Here is a 14,907-nt window from a genome sequence, read left to right on the forward strand (position 1 = left end):
ATGGGTAAAGAACGGTTTCCCTTTCGGCATCCCTCCCTCTCTCTCTGCCTTCCGTGGTCCTTCTATGATGTAACCAGCCACTTATAACTTAAGTCTTATAAACATGGGCTTATATACATCACATGTACTTAAAGGTAGTGACTCACCTGACTACTGGCGAGCTCTCCTCTGTGGCCTGCCGGCCTGCTGTTCTGCAGACCTGCCTCACCTTGTGAAGTGAAGATGTGGCTTCCCTTCATCTTCATTCACCTGCTTCTCTCAGCAAAAGCTCCCTCGCCCCACGCCCAGCTGTGGATTTTCCCTCTGCAAGGGGTCTTCACCTCACATTCCTCTTTTGTTCCCACAGGAACTGACCGGTTTTGAATGAGGCAGTAGAAGAAAAGAGGCCAGTGGTAAGAAGACCAAGTCTGAAAGGAGCAATGAATCAAAAAGGGAAGGCGCAGTTATTACCTGAGAGAAAAGAAAAAGCTTCAAGGGAAAGGATCGCTCTGTCCTCTTGTAAGGTCAACGCCACACATCGTAGCTCAGCGGATTTATTCATACTGACATTTGGCCAAGAGCCAGAACCTCTTGGTTCTCTTGGGAAAACGAGGGTCTCTTTAAATCATGCGAGGGCTCTCTACTATTATCCTCTGGCAAACTTTGGGGTCAAGCACTTGGATTCAAATGCCAGATTTAACACTTCCTGGGCATGTTACTACGTATAGGTCAGCCACCTAAGGTCCCTGATTCTGGGATTCCCCATCTCATAATCTATCGTACACAGTTAGGTGTGACAGTACACACCTGGAATCCCAGCATTTAGGAAACAGAGGCAGGGGCATCAAACAGAGTGAACTGAAACAAAACAAGCAAAATCAAATTTATCATGTCTAGTAAAGACTCAGCAACACAAACATGCTAAGCACTCATCAGCAATGGCGCTCCTCTGCTTGTAGTATGTTTCAGGAACTCTTTTGGGGGAAAAATAGTTAAATATTAAAAACTAACACAATGTATACAGAGAATATAGTTGCTAATAAAGCATGCTTCCTGAAGAACGGAATCCTGATTTAAGTCACTCCTAAATGAGAACGTCACAGTGCCACAGAAGCTGCCACAGGCCTGCACTCCTGCGGATCTACAACTCCTCTTTCCAGCTGCCCAGTTCCGTCTCACGCCACCTCATCTTCACGCCGAACTTCACCAGATGGCGTCTCTTCTCTATTTTCTGCCCTTTGGTTCTCACTTTCCACCACCTCTTCAAAAGAGAACTCTAAATGTGTGGCAAAGGAGTCTGGACCAGCAGGGGAGGCTTTTGCTGATTTTTTTTAAAAGACAGGGTCTTGCTATGTAGCTTTGGCTATGGTAGCCTTGAAACTGGTTATGTAGGCCTGACTCAAATTCCCAGAGAGTCTCCCGTCTCTGCCTCCTGTGTGTTGAGATTAAAGGTGTGTGTATACCACCACACCCCACTTTGTTCAAGGTTTTGATTCTCGGTTTTACACAGGACATCTTTAATGAAAACAGTTTGTCTCCCTTTGAGACTGGAGAGAAGGATGAGGTCCTGAGCTAGTGGTAATGTTTATGATTCTGGCTGTAGAAATGAAAATGTGTGTCCTAGAGAGATATAACCAAGGGAGAGTTAACAGAACTTGGTGGCTAAATTGTCGTGACACAGAATGGGACATAGGCAAGCATGAAGACCAAGATACAATGTCAGTGTTTCAATCTGCTTGCCAGGAGTTACACAGAAATCCAGGAAGCTGTGAGCTTTCCCAACCTTGGTGAAAAGAGGACGGGTTCTGTGTGGAGCCTGTCACGCGAGGGTGTGAATCCCTAGCAGGTACTGGGACGTAAGTAGAGCTCCAGAGAGAATACAGGAGTAAAGAAGAGGTTTGCACAACACTCAGTGACTTTGGTCACTGTGTGACCAAAGGGCAAGGATCAAGATACAGAAAGAGAACACAAGACTTAACAACCTTGGGCACTAGAGGAGGAAGCAGCTATAGATTTGGATGTGAGGAAGACAAGGTAGAATGGGGTCTGCCCAGGTTATAATGCACCTTCTGTTCTATGCTAAAGAATATGGAGCGATTCTTTTTTTAAAGTTACATTTCTCTCTATGTGTCTCTGTCTGTCTGCCTGCCTGTCTGCCTGCCTGTTTGTCTGTCTGTCTGTCTGTCTCTCTCTGTGTGTGTGTGTGTGTGTGAGAGTGTGTGTGTGTGTGTGTTTGTGGGTGTACCACAACACACATGCAGACGTCAGAGGACAACTCTTGGTAGTTGAGTCTCACCCTCTACCATGTGAGTACTGGAGATTGACCCCAGGTCATCAGGTTTGGCAACAAGTGCCTTTACCCTCTGAGCCATCTTGCAGGCCTTAATTGTTGTTACATAAAGGAGTTGGTGAGCTGAAGCACCATTTGAATGTAGAAAGACTGGAGAGGATAAGAAGGCTGCTGGCTGCTCCAGGAGCCCTGCTGAGAGCTGCATCTGCTCTGATAGTGGAGAGGGGGGCAGGAGCTGCTCTGCAGGGGATGCTTTGGTTAGAGGGTGGAGTTGCTGCTGTCGGGCTGACTGAGGAGGCTGGGGTGACTGCTATGTTTCTAGCTGGGTGATAGTGACATAGTCATGTGGTTTGGAATGGAGAGGAGCACTCTGTGGGTAAGATGTTCTACGTTGGACTAAGCTTGAAATTTATGTCCAGGTGGACTAGAGTCGCGGACACGTAGGTGACGATTGATGCCCAATGCTTCAGTAACAGTTTCGGAAAAATAATAAATTCATGTGTCTTGTAATGATTCCATAAACCTTGGGAGTTTTTTTTTGGCTTCTCTTCTCTGTGTTCCTTCTTCATGTTTATGTTGCAGACTGAGCTCAGCCCCATAATCTTCCCTCCATCTCTGAATGTCAGGACTATGAGCCCTGCTTATTCACACTGGCTTTGAACTCATTCAAAGCTCAGGCTTTGAGCTTGTAACCCTCCTGCTTCTGCTCCTCAAGCAGCTGGGATTGCAGGCCTGAGCCACCAGGTCATCAGACCATCTTACTGAAAGCTGCTCATCTCTAGAGGCAGAAGATCACAGAAATTTGAAAAGACAAAACAGGCAGGAAGAAAAGTCCCTGGTCCATTGCTTTGGTTACAATTGTACTTTTTTCCTCTCTAAGCAAAGTCCTTTAAAAGGTAATCATTAAAATTCTCTTACTTTCTAGTACAGAACCTTGTAATCCGGTCCTCCCTTGGGTCACTATTCTGAAATTGGGCAGGGGTGATGCATGCCTTTAGTTCCAGCATTCAGGACGCAGAGGCAGGCAGATCTAAGTTCAAGGTCAGCATAGTTTACAGAGTGAGTTCCAGGACAGCCAGGGCTGCACAGGAAAAGAAAAAAAAAAGGAAAGAAAGAAAAAAAGAGAGAGAGAGAAAAGAAAAAGAAATTGCTTTCAGATGCCACCAATAACTTTTCATTATCAAACCTAATTCTTCCCTTTCTGCATCAACTGACATGATATCCTATGCTCCTCTCTTTGTCCGTCCTTCCTTCCTTGGTTCATTGACAGCCGGCTCTCTTAACCCATTTTCTTTTGCCCATCCACTCTGACTTCTTAGGGGTTCTTCTTTCTCCTTCTAGTCCTCGAAGCGCAGGTCTTCCTTGCTCTGGGTCAGTGGGTCAGTGGGTCAGCCTGTCTTTCCATCATGCACAGTCCTCCTTGAGAACTACCTGGCCGCCATGGCTTCAAAGCTGCCTTGGCAGCAACTGTTCACTGACTGTCTCTTCTTCCCTCTGCCCTCCACCCACCCCTCCCAGCTCCACATTTGCCTCTGTTACCTGTTTCTTCAACAGGATAGTTGCTCCTTCAGATTCCGTGATCTTGTAGTTCTGGTTTGTTGTAGAATCCAGAACCAGTGTGGTCTCCGAAGACTTTCTCTTTGCTTGCCACACCAGGTTGGCCCTTTGGAGGTTTTTCTTTTGGCTTTTGGTCCCCTGATCCCGGTCTCTTCATGCCCACATTATTGTGATTGCCTCAATCTAATCTAACTGCTTCCTGTTTCCTCTCAGACTCAGACCATCCTGCTCCCTTCCAGATTCATCCCCTCCAGCCTCTGAATGGTTTTTGTTTTGTTTTTGTTTTTTATTTTTGATGCCCAAAAATTCCCAGTTGCTTTCCATTACCTATAGAAATCCCAGGCTAATCATGTACCAACCAACCAATCATCTATTTAGTCTGGGTCTTCCCTACTTCTTGAACAAGCCTTGCTTCCAAGAATTAACCTTTAGCCAGCTCTCTCTTGCCTATTTCTCTGTTTTTCCCTCTCTCTCACTCTCCCTCCCTCCTTCTTTCATTTCTTTCTTCCATCCCTCTCTCCCTCCTTCCCTGCCTCCTTCTCTCTCCCCCTCCCTCTTTCCCTCCCTCCCATTCTTCTTTCTGTGGTGGCGATGAATGGAACCCAGGACAAGCATTCTACCACTCAGCTACAAACACCCTCAGCCCCAAAGAGGGCTTTTCGAAAGTCACATGTATTCATCTTACGCATTTTGAGACTTTCGAGCTAAACTAAAATATATCATTTCCCCGCTTTCAACCCTGAATTTATATTAACACAGTAAGTAAGTAATACATTTTATTGATACATAGTCCAATGTCTGTCATGAATAAAAGTGGGACGTCTTTATTTTCTTCTTTAGTGTATGCCATGCATCAGATAGTGGGTACAAATCACTCAAAACAGATTCAGATAATGACAGCAATCCTTGGTGAGGGCACACAGTGGGTGGGGAGAGTCTGATGCTGTTTCCTAAGCTGATGTATACTTCTGTGTCCCCTCAGGGTCCTCACAATGGCAGCTCCTCTGCCACCAGTCTTCTTCCCGCCATCTCCTTGGACCTGGGCCTCCTGCATCCCCAGGACCTACGTAGACGTTATCTCTTTCCTCAAGCATTTGTGAGGACCCCTACATAGGGTGACCTTTCCCTCTTCTTCCACAGCTTTGGATGTCTCCCACACACTGCACTGTACTGCAGCTTATTTTTCCTTCTAGGTGAAGTTGCTGCAGGTGGAGATGGTTTGGGGTCCGCTTTTGCACCCCGCGCCGCACTCTCCACACAGGGAACAGAGAATAACTTGGAAATTGTACGGGATGCCAGAGCCCTGTAGCCCCAGGAACCCAGGCCAAGTCTGCCACAGTCTCGGTCCCAGTCGCAGCCCGTCCTGAATTCATTTCCACCTCATTAACTGGGGCCCAGTCCCGCCCCGCGGCCCTCGTCCTGGTTCCTCCATTCTGACACGGTCGCCTCACTTTTCTTCCTTCTCTTTCCCCCTGTCATCTTGCCAGCTCGGCTTCTATCGCTATGTGTATCGTCTCTTCATCTCTCTTTCTCCCGGACTCTGTCTGGATCTCTGTTCTTTGGGTGTTTCTGCACCCTGGTCCGTCTGGGTTTGCGCTTCCTAGCCCTACGCCCCGCCCTTTGCCCAAATCCCTCCAATCGCCAGGCTCGGTTCTGGCGCTCGGCTCTGCTATTGGCTGGCTTCAAGCTCCCCCCTCCTCTTCCTCCGCCCTCCCGGCCCCCGCCGGGCCCCTCCATTCACACAAAGTTTGGCTCCGGCACTGCAGAGGGAGGGGGCGGCCCGGCCCGGCCCAACTCTGCCCCCGGCGGGCCCGACCCCGGCCCCAGCCCCCCGGACAAACCCTTATCTGATTCCAGCTCGGGGTTTAAGAGTCTTGGCCCTGCCTGTCGCACAGCTCCGCTCGCCACTCCTGCCCGCCCCGTCTGTTCATCTGTCCCGCTGCCCCGCGATTCATCAGAGCAGCCTCCGAGCCAAGGTAAGACTCTGTCCCTGATGAAGGAGTGCTTGCTTGGTCCTATCCTCTTAGCGACATCAGGTCCTCCTAACCCTTTGGTCCCTACAAAAGCTGGTTGGACCTCAGCAGTGCAATCCAGCTCTCCCTCCTCAGTCTTGGCAGTTCCAAGTGGCCTTTCCTGGGAAGGGCCTCTCATCAAGGGTACTTCACTCAGGTTAGTCACTTCAGGCCTGCCATCTAAGAAAGGGGCTTCCATGATAACCCCTCCTCATGACAGTTGGCAGACCTGCAGTTGCATGGGACTCAGCCAGTCACTAGAGTAATTACTACACATAAGCCTGCACCCACCCACACAGGCATAGAGACACTGCCCCTTGCTCCCAGTAGAGAGAGGTTACTCCTGCTCCCAGCCCTCCCCCCTTACGGTGACATTCACGCAATGACACTCATTGCCGATCTTCTGAGCACCAGTTTGTTTACACATGGGGAGAAAGACGAGCATTAGATTGGACGACTCGACGATGCAGCCAATCTGATGTGCCAGGAACCCTCTTCTCCATTTCCTTCTGGGGTCCCACTTTGAGACACCCCTCCCTACCGACATCCCCCATCCCCGAAATTGCTTCCCAAGGACAATCTTATAAGGAGAAGCTGTTTCTTCTGGAGTCGGGATAGGTTAAGACCTATGAATCCATCCTCCAGGAAGCCCCTCTCCCACTCTATCTCTTGCTCCATCAGGGGCTAACCAAGGGCAGCTGTATTAGGACAGAGCTGATTCTAGGGAGGAGACCTGAGGCCTGGAATGGCCAGAAGGGCAAACCTGGGAAATTAAAAAATGAGGGGGGAGGACTTCTGGTGTCTTGGGATTTCATTCCAGTAACTGAAATGCCCTGGGCAGACTGAGGCTGACCAAGAGGTAAGTGTGAAGAAATAAAGACAGATTTGGATCCAAGGGAAAGCAGAGCTTAAAGCCTGCTTGGGTTGCTTATCAATACAAATTCTGATGAGTGGTTTCTGGCCAGATGGCCCTTACTGTGGTGTTTGAAATGTTTTCCTCCCTATGGGACAGACCGCATTAGGTACTCCGAGAGGACAGGAGATGGTAACAGACGATTTGGGAGTCTCCTGTTTGGGGTTATGTGGAAGGAACAGAGTGAACATTGAAAGACTGGCGCCGTGAGCCAGCAGTTACCATGAGCTCAACTGAGTCTCAGGGTGAACACTTTCCCCCGATCTCCAAGGAGTTTTGAATATGTTCCTGGAATGATGGAGATTCCATCTCCTGCCAAAGCGCAGGGTTTGTCAGGTCCCCGGGGGGTAGACTGAGTGTGGGGACCAAGTCTAGAAGGAACCAGGTGTCCTGGCTCACGGCTGGTTCTTCAGGAAGGAGGAAAAGGGGGAGAGGGGTCAGGGAAGGCACTGTGCCAGGGAGAGGGTCCAGGGCTGGACGACAGAGGCAGTAGGCTTGACCCAGGCGGTGCCAATCCCTCCACCCACCCGCCCAGTCTTTGGTGGTGGTGGCAAGGGAGGGAAGAAAGGAGGGGGAGTTAGGGGGTGATCTGGGCCAGTCCAGCCTCCCAAAGCCCTTGCCAACCTGGGTCCTGAAAGGACCTGCTGTTTTCTGAGCCATCCCCCCAGCCCCCATCCAGAGCCCAGAGCAGCCAAGTTGTCTCAGTGGATATCAGATGGCAATGACTCCACTGACTGGGGGGGGGGGAGTGATGGGGGAGCATGGTCCCATTCCTTGTGTAGCTCTAAAGCAGAATCCTACTGCTTTCCTTACCCTGGGGGGGGGGGAATAGCATCTCTCCAACATGTGCCCATATATCTTGGGGGGAGGCAGAGCATATATTTATGTGGGAGATAAAGTGACATTTCCCAAATTCTCTCTACAGCCCCCTGTCCTCTACACGAGCTCATTTACACCCCAGCTTTGCTGGCTTGGGCTAGAAGGGAAGTAGAGACGCAGGTACCTTCCTCTCCCTCTTTCCCTCAGGTAGCAGGGAGACTGGGACCTTTAGATCTGGGTATGACGTTCTTTTCCTTTGTGCTGGGACTGATGGGATAAAAGTTTCAAAGGTTTGGGTAGGTGGGTTGTGTAGCAAGACTTCATTTCCAGGAAGGAGATTTCTGGGCATCCTAGACTGGGTTTGGGTACCCAAGATGCAAAGATGGGTTGAGGCCCGAAGCACTGGTGAAAGGGGAAAGAGATATGAGTCCCTAAATTTTCCTGAAAAAAATAATTTAGAGATGAGAGGAAAAAACCAAACCAAACAAACAAAAAACCCAAAAAAACAAAAAACAAAAACAAAAATGAAAAAAAAAAAACCCCAAACAAAAAAACAAAACACCAAACACCAACAAAAACCTTCATTTTCCCTCCCTTCTCCGGCCTAGATTCTTCCCTTGCCTGACTGGTGCTACTGTCCGGGCTGGGGCCAAGCTGTCCAGGACAGTAGTGAGGCCCTGGAAGGGGCCGAGAGAAAGACTAACATGAGGCAGGCACCCCATTGGATGAAGCTACAGGAAGACTGGCCAGAAAGGGGAGTTTTGGACTCCAAATCTCTTAGCACAGAATGAAGGTCAGTTGCCTAGATCCACTCCTGAGAATGGGGAGCTTTTGCATTCATCTCTCCACCTCAGTCCGAGGCCAAGGGATATTTTCTCCCCTGTTAGAGACTAGTGCCCATGTTGAACCATTCTTCATAGAGAGAGTACGTCCTGGGTGGCCCCTCTCCACCCTTCCCCCATCAGAACCTTGAAAGGGCAAAGAGAAAAGGATTGTGGGAGCAACCCTCCTGTGGGTGTCTGCCAGCCTGGAGCCTGGATTTGAGGTGGTGGGGAAGGGAGGGGCTGTCTCTGGAATGTGGGAGAGAGGTCAGAGCTGAGCTGTGTGGTCTGCAGAAGGAGAAGCTTGGAGAAGTGGGCGCTCCAGGCTACTGGGTTAAGACTTCTGCAGGTCTTCCACTAACAAACAAAACAAAACAAACAAAAAGCCAGGGAAAGAGATTAGGCTCTAGTAGAAAAGACACCCTACAAAAAGGAAGGTGCTTGAAATGACAGCTGGGAAAGAAAAAGAGATATATTTCTGGTGATACACACACACACACACACACACATTCATTCATTCATTCATTCATTCATTCAGAGGCCGGAGAAATGGCTCAGTGGTTAAAAGCACTTGCTGCTCTTAAGGAGGACCCGGGTTCAGTTCCCCAACCACATGGCAGCTTGCAACCATCTGTAACGCCAATTCCAAGGGCTCTGACACCCTCTTCTGGTTTCCTGTACACATTGCTTGTATGTACTCAGGTACATTTGTGACCTGTCCCTCATGATAAAATAAAATAAAATAGTTCCAAACAAATAGCCCACCATAAAGGCTTCTGAGAGGAGCTGTGGAGGAAGCTCCTTATTACAGAGCTTGTATGATGGCGCACGGCTTCTCATGGCTGGCAGTGGAGCCGTCTCACTCTGAGAGAAAATCCTTACAGTGGTTCAGAGCACAGCCTTGGCGTCCTCCTTGCTGTGTTTACGTCCTGGCTTTCCCAGTGAATAACCACACAGTTTCCCTTGCGCTCTCATCGGGGCTAACAATAGTTGTGAGGATTAAAAGAGTCAATATTTGTAAAGGACTTAGGAGGTGGGTGGTGTGTACAAGGTGTAGTTGGCTGTTGGCATTATCTAGACCCTCCAAGTCTTTCCACTCTGTCATCTTTACTGGCTTCTGGGACTCGCCACAGCCCTCCGTGGTGGTTTTCTGAGACTTTGCCCTAGATCTGGGAAGGCAGAAGAATTATTGAGAAGTTAGGCACAGGGGTCCCATTTCATGCCAACAGACCAGCTGTTGCCAGAAGCGGGGCCTTCATGCCACAGCCCATTCTTCCCATGAGATCTGTGCCAAGTTTCCTGCCTTCAGATTGAATAACTGATCTGTTGAACACCACTCCCTCCTCTAGATAACCTCCCATTCCTAACAACCTCTGCTTCTCAGCCAATTTCTATCCCTCTGTATGGGGTATTATCATCCAGTATTTCTGTTCCCCAACATGGCTCTGTCTCCCTCTTCTCTTTTGTATGGTGTATGTATGTGTTCATGTGTGGACATGTGTGCATGCACATATCCATGAGTGTAGAGGGCAGAGGTGGATATTGGGCGTCTTCCCCAATCTTTGTCTACTTTATATTTTAAGACAAGATCTCTCATTGAACCTGAAGTTCACCAACTTGACCAGACTGACTGACTGGCAAGCCCCAGGGATCTTCCTGTTCTCCCTGGGACTGGGATTGGAGGCATGCTCACTGTGCCTGGCATGTTATGTGGGCGCTGGGTATCCATTCATGCTTGTGTAGCAAGGACTGTACTTAATGAGCCCTCTCAGCAGCACTGTGTGTGTGTTCATGCACGAGTGCGCATGTGTGCATGTGTGTGTGTGAGGGAGAGGTCTTAAGAAGTTCTCTGTGTAGCCAAGGATGATTTTGAACTTCTGAACCTCCCATCTCTACCTCTCAGGTGCTGCGACTGTTGTCACCACACCTCCCTCCAGGCCTGGTTTTGTGTGATGCTGAGGGTGGAGCCCTGGGCTTGTCTGTGCTTGGCAAACACGCTCTGCAGCTGAGCCTCGTCCCTCGCCTGCCCCACCTGTTTCTTGGTCTCTTCATTTAGCATCTCTTCCGTGTCAGCTGGCTTCTATGCCCTTCTCTGCTTCTCGCCTCTGATGAGCCTGTCAATCTCATCAGTAGTTGCTAACTGATGGCTCTATGGCGGCTCCCCTGACTCTGGCCTCTCTCCTTGATTCCTTCCCTTTGCTGCTCCATGTTTGGCCCTGTCACCATGGAGCAGTGGGTTTTATCTTGCCCCTCCTGTGCCTGTTAGCATCAGATGGAGATTTCCAGTCACAATATTCAAGTGACTTTCTGCCGTTTCCGCCTCCAATCCCGAACCCCGTCTCTTCCCGGGTCTGATCCTGGGGACACATGCAAGGGCAGTTTGTCCCCAAGCTCACTCTCCTACCCGCTCTTGGCCACCACAAGCCTTACAAGGTCCACTTGCCTGAAAAGTACCACACTCTTGTTTCTCTCTCTGTGCAACCGTCTGGTTCCGTCTTTCCAACTTTGACTTTCCCAGGACGTCTCATACATGGCAAATGTTAGAGGGGACATCCTGTCTTTCTTACTTGCTTATGAGTTCCTCTAGGACATGCTTGTGTCCCTGTCATATTGAGGACCTTTGAAGCAAAGGTACCCTTGGCCTTTGGGAACCCAGCAGAGGGCTTAGTCCCAGGAAGGAAAAAAGGCACTATTTTGAATCTAGGCAGGACTCTGGGCTTGCTCCTTTGTGAGGAGTACTCTGATTTTAGAGACTTAAGTGGGCATTCTCCACACACCAAAGACCCCATTACCTAACGCCCTGGCGACCTTCAAAGTGACTCCTTGTGGACCCACCACTTCCTCTGGTGGGGACAGCGCCACCCTAAGATCAAAAGCAGCAGATGTTTGGTCTCCATCCAGTCCTTGTCCTCTAAGCAGTGTTGGTCCCTCAGAGGGAGGTCGGACTCCAGCCTGGAGCCAGGCTTGTCAGCTGGTCAAAGTCCAGTCTGGGACAGTCCTGTTGTCTTGTCCACACTTCTGAGCAGGGTTGTGCAAACTGAGAGATGTGTAGCTGCCACTTAAAAGGGCGTTGGCCTGGCCTCTTAGGGTCACGGTCTCCTAGAGTAGCCGCCTCAGCACTTCTCTTCCCAGTCCTAACCCTGACTGAGATCCAAGCACACACCTCGCCCCCATGCCTAAACCATGGCTGCTCTGATGATTGAAACAGATTCGTGGTCAGCATACGCAAGGTGAGGGAGAGCGTCTGAGGCTGTCTGGAGCAGTGGCTTTTTTTTAAAATCTCAGCTTCCCTTTACATTTAAATCTTCCTGGGGGCTCCAAAGGACATTATTTTCAGATTGTGTCTGTTGATCTGAGACATGTTAGAAATGAATGCTGAGGAGACTTGAGACCATTCATAACTAATTTTAAAAATAATGATGCAGGGCAGTGGTGGCGTAGGCCTTTAATCGTAGCACTTGGGAGGCAGAGGCAGGTGGGTTTCTGAGTTCGAGGCCAGCCTGGTCTGCAGAGTGAGTTCCAGGGCAGCTGGGGATATATAGAGAAACCCTGTCTCGAAAAACCAAAAACCAACCGACAACAACAACAACAACAACAATCCCATTGCCTGTCGCTGTGAGGTTTAAGTGAAACCAGCCAGGCTTCATAAAGCTAAAAATCATTAGTAGGAGTGCCGCTGCCTTTTATTCACACTAATCATTTTAATGTCTAGTTCAGTAAACAATCACTTGGTTCCTTCTATTTGCTTCTGCATTTACTATGTTGCAATATTGTGTGCCACGTACTCCCCCCCCCCCCAGCTCAGCTGATCACCCTTGAAATAATCAAAGTGGGAAGACCAAATAATGCAACGTTAGCATGATGACAAGGTTGGGTCCAACCTCAAAAAGCCTCCGAAAGTATCTCAGGAAGCTTTGTGGGTCCCGGATCCATCCTTCTGAGAACTGCTAGTTTGAGTGACCGCAGCGGACATTTATAAAGATCTGGGCGTCTTGGCTGATGCCCTCAGCAGGGTCTTCACTGGGTGGATGGGGTGGGGGTAGTGGTTAGTTCATATGTGCTCTGGAGGAGGCTACTGTTTTTTGAAGGTGAACCTTAACTCTACCCACTAGCTATGTGACACACACACACACACGGGTAAATCCTTAACATCCCGTGTTTCTATTTTCCCCTCTATAAAACGGAGTCTTTAAAATGCATCTGCTGCCAGGCATGGTGGTGTGTGTCTTTAATCCCAGCATTCAGGAAGCTGAGGCAGGAGGATCACAAGTTCAGGACCTGTCTGAGCTATACAGTGCATTCAGGGTCAGTCTGTTCAACTCGGTGAGACTGTCTCAAAATAAAAAGGGGAAATAAAGACTGGGAGATGGCTTAGTGGTAGAGGCTCTAGGCTCAGTTTGGTAGGCATCTGTTGTCTAGAATGCCCCTGATCCAATGCTAGAAAGGTGCTTAGGAAGTACTTAGTACTGTGAGCTGTGTATTCCCGGGTCTTGTCTCTAAGTTCACTGCCTAGCGGACCAAGAAGTGGTAAAGCCCAGATATGGTCTTTCCATGATACAGAAGACATCTCTTGTCTCAGACAGCAAGTGACCCTCGCTAGGTTCCAGGGAAAGGTGAGTTGTTTGGTCTTGAACCAGAAGTCTGATTTAGATCTAGCCTGTGTTCTCTCTATCACACCATGAGTTGGGGCTAAGTTTTCAAAGTGAGAAGGAAGGAAGCAGGTTTTAGCTCTCTTTAGAAGTACCCGAGATCGGATCTAGGAGGGAGGACTTTCTGGCATCAACTACAAAGAAAGCAAGCAAGCTGGGAAGACCTTTTTGTTTGTCTTGTTTTTGTTTTACGAGACAAGGGTAGCCTTGGCTGCCCTGGAACTCTCTCTGTAGCTGTGTAAACTAGGCTAGCCTCTAAATCAGATCTGCCGGCCTCTGGAGTGCTGGGATTAAAGATGAACTTCATCATCACCCAGTGGGTGAAGCTCAAACTTTTTAACATCTCTATAAAGTACCCTCCACCCTCTCTGTTGGGGCTTGTTGGTCCACATCAGAGGAAATCTGATTGGACTATATAGCAGCTTGGGTGGTGTCCTTCCCCTCTGCATGTTGGCCCTCTGCACTTATCCTCTTCCTAAAAGCTCCCATCAACCCAGGCCTCAAAGCCCTTGCCCTGCGCCCTGCCCCGGACCTTGCAGGAGTGCGTTGCGGTAGATTTGAATTGGAGACAGGTGTGCACAGTTTTGAGCTGAGCATCCTGGCTGGCTGGTCCTGTGGCTGATTCCCCTTAGCTGGGCAGGTGATGTTACTTTGCGGGTTCAGCCTGACTTCCCCGGAGGAGCACAAAAGGCAGTGACCCTTGCTTGTTCTTAGTTACCCGAGATCGGATCTAGGAGGGAGGACTTTCTGGTATCAACTCCTGATTTCTCTGTCCCCATAGCAACGGCAGGAGAAGTCTTGTAAAAGGGCAGCACTAGACTGGGGAGATGGCTCAGTGGGAAAGTACTTGCTTTGCATGAGGACCCAAGTTGAGATCTCCACCACCCATGGAAAACACAGCATGCTGTGGTGACAGGCAGATAGATCCCTACGATTTGCTGGCCAACCAGCCTAGTAGAAACAGTAAGCTTCGGGTTCAGTGAGACACCCTGTCTCAAAGCATACAGAGCCTGAGTTAACAGTCAACCGTAGGCCTCCGCACACCAGCTACCTACACATCCATGCAGAGCAAGAGGGCAGCGTTCGTTCGGGAAGCAGCAGGCCAGAGGCCACCTCCTACATCTGAGCATCCTGACCTTCAGGGGTTCGGATCCCTCTAGCCCCGAAGCCTGACCACTCAGGAGGCACACAGCTGCCACCAGCTGTGGCTCTGGCCTCTGGCTCGGGCCCTTCCCCTCCCTCTCATGCTGGTGCTCACAAACCTACCCACACAATTCCCTTGACTAAGAGCGAGACGGAGGTAGAGTGGGCCGACTCAGAATGCCCTCCCACAGCCCCTCTCCCAACACCTGTCTCCAAGGCCTTCCCTGTTTAGACTGTCCTTTTTGGTCAGCGGCAGCTTTGGAGGCCCTCGTCAAATCTCCTTCCCCTGGCTCTTGATCAGTGACTCCCCTCACCCCTTGATCAGTAGCTGCTAAGGCTAAAATCTCCCCAGTCTGAGTCTTGCCCCACCCTGTCTCCCACTGCCAGCAGCCCTCCAGCTCCCGCCCCTGGGCTGTGGGACAGTGAGAGGGCTGAGGGGCTGGCTCTGCATACTAATGTCCTGCCCATTGTCAAAGCCCCTTTGTGTCAGAGAGCTCCATTGAGGCGGCTCCGGGGAGGGCACAATGGGGCTCTGTCCCCAAGTTCCCCCAAACAGTCACCTGCTTTCAGAGCCTCCCCCCACCACCCCTCACCCGCCCCAGTGTCCAGAGAGCATGGGGGAGTGGACCCAGGGTGGGGGGTGGCGAGTATGTAGGCAGTACAACATTCCCCCTTTGGACAGGCTGGTGAGATGGGCATCTGACAGGGCTGACTGTGGAGGGCA

At 49.9% G+C, this 14,907-nt stretch overlaps 1 protein-coding gene across 1 annotated transcript in view; it reads left to right on the plus strand.

Annotated features, from left to right (window-relative positions):
• Nucleotides 1–5,570: 5,570 nt before the first annotated feature.
• The window catches only part of Kcnj10 (potassium inwardly rectifying channel subfamily J member 10), a 33,707-nt gene continuing 24,370 nt past the window's right edge, over nt 5,571–14,907 (plus strand). Inside the window, exon 1 of the mRNA XM_052200851.1 lies at nt 5,571–5,802. The gene's annotated coding sequence lies outside the window, so the exon portion shown is untranslated. The remainder of the gene's footprint in view (nt 5,803–14,907) is intronic.

The sequence above is a fragment of the Apodemus sylvaticus genome, chromosome 12, assembly GCF_947179515.1.
Source record: "Apodemus sylvaticus chromosome 12, mApoSyl1.1, whole genome shotgun sequence".
NCBI classification, from domain to species: domain Eukaryota; kingdom Metazoa; phylum Chordata; class Mammalia; order Rodentia; family Muridae; genus Apodemus; species Apodemus sylvaticus.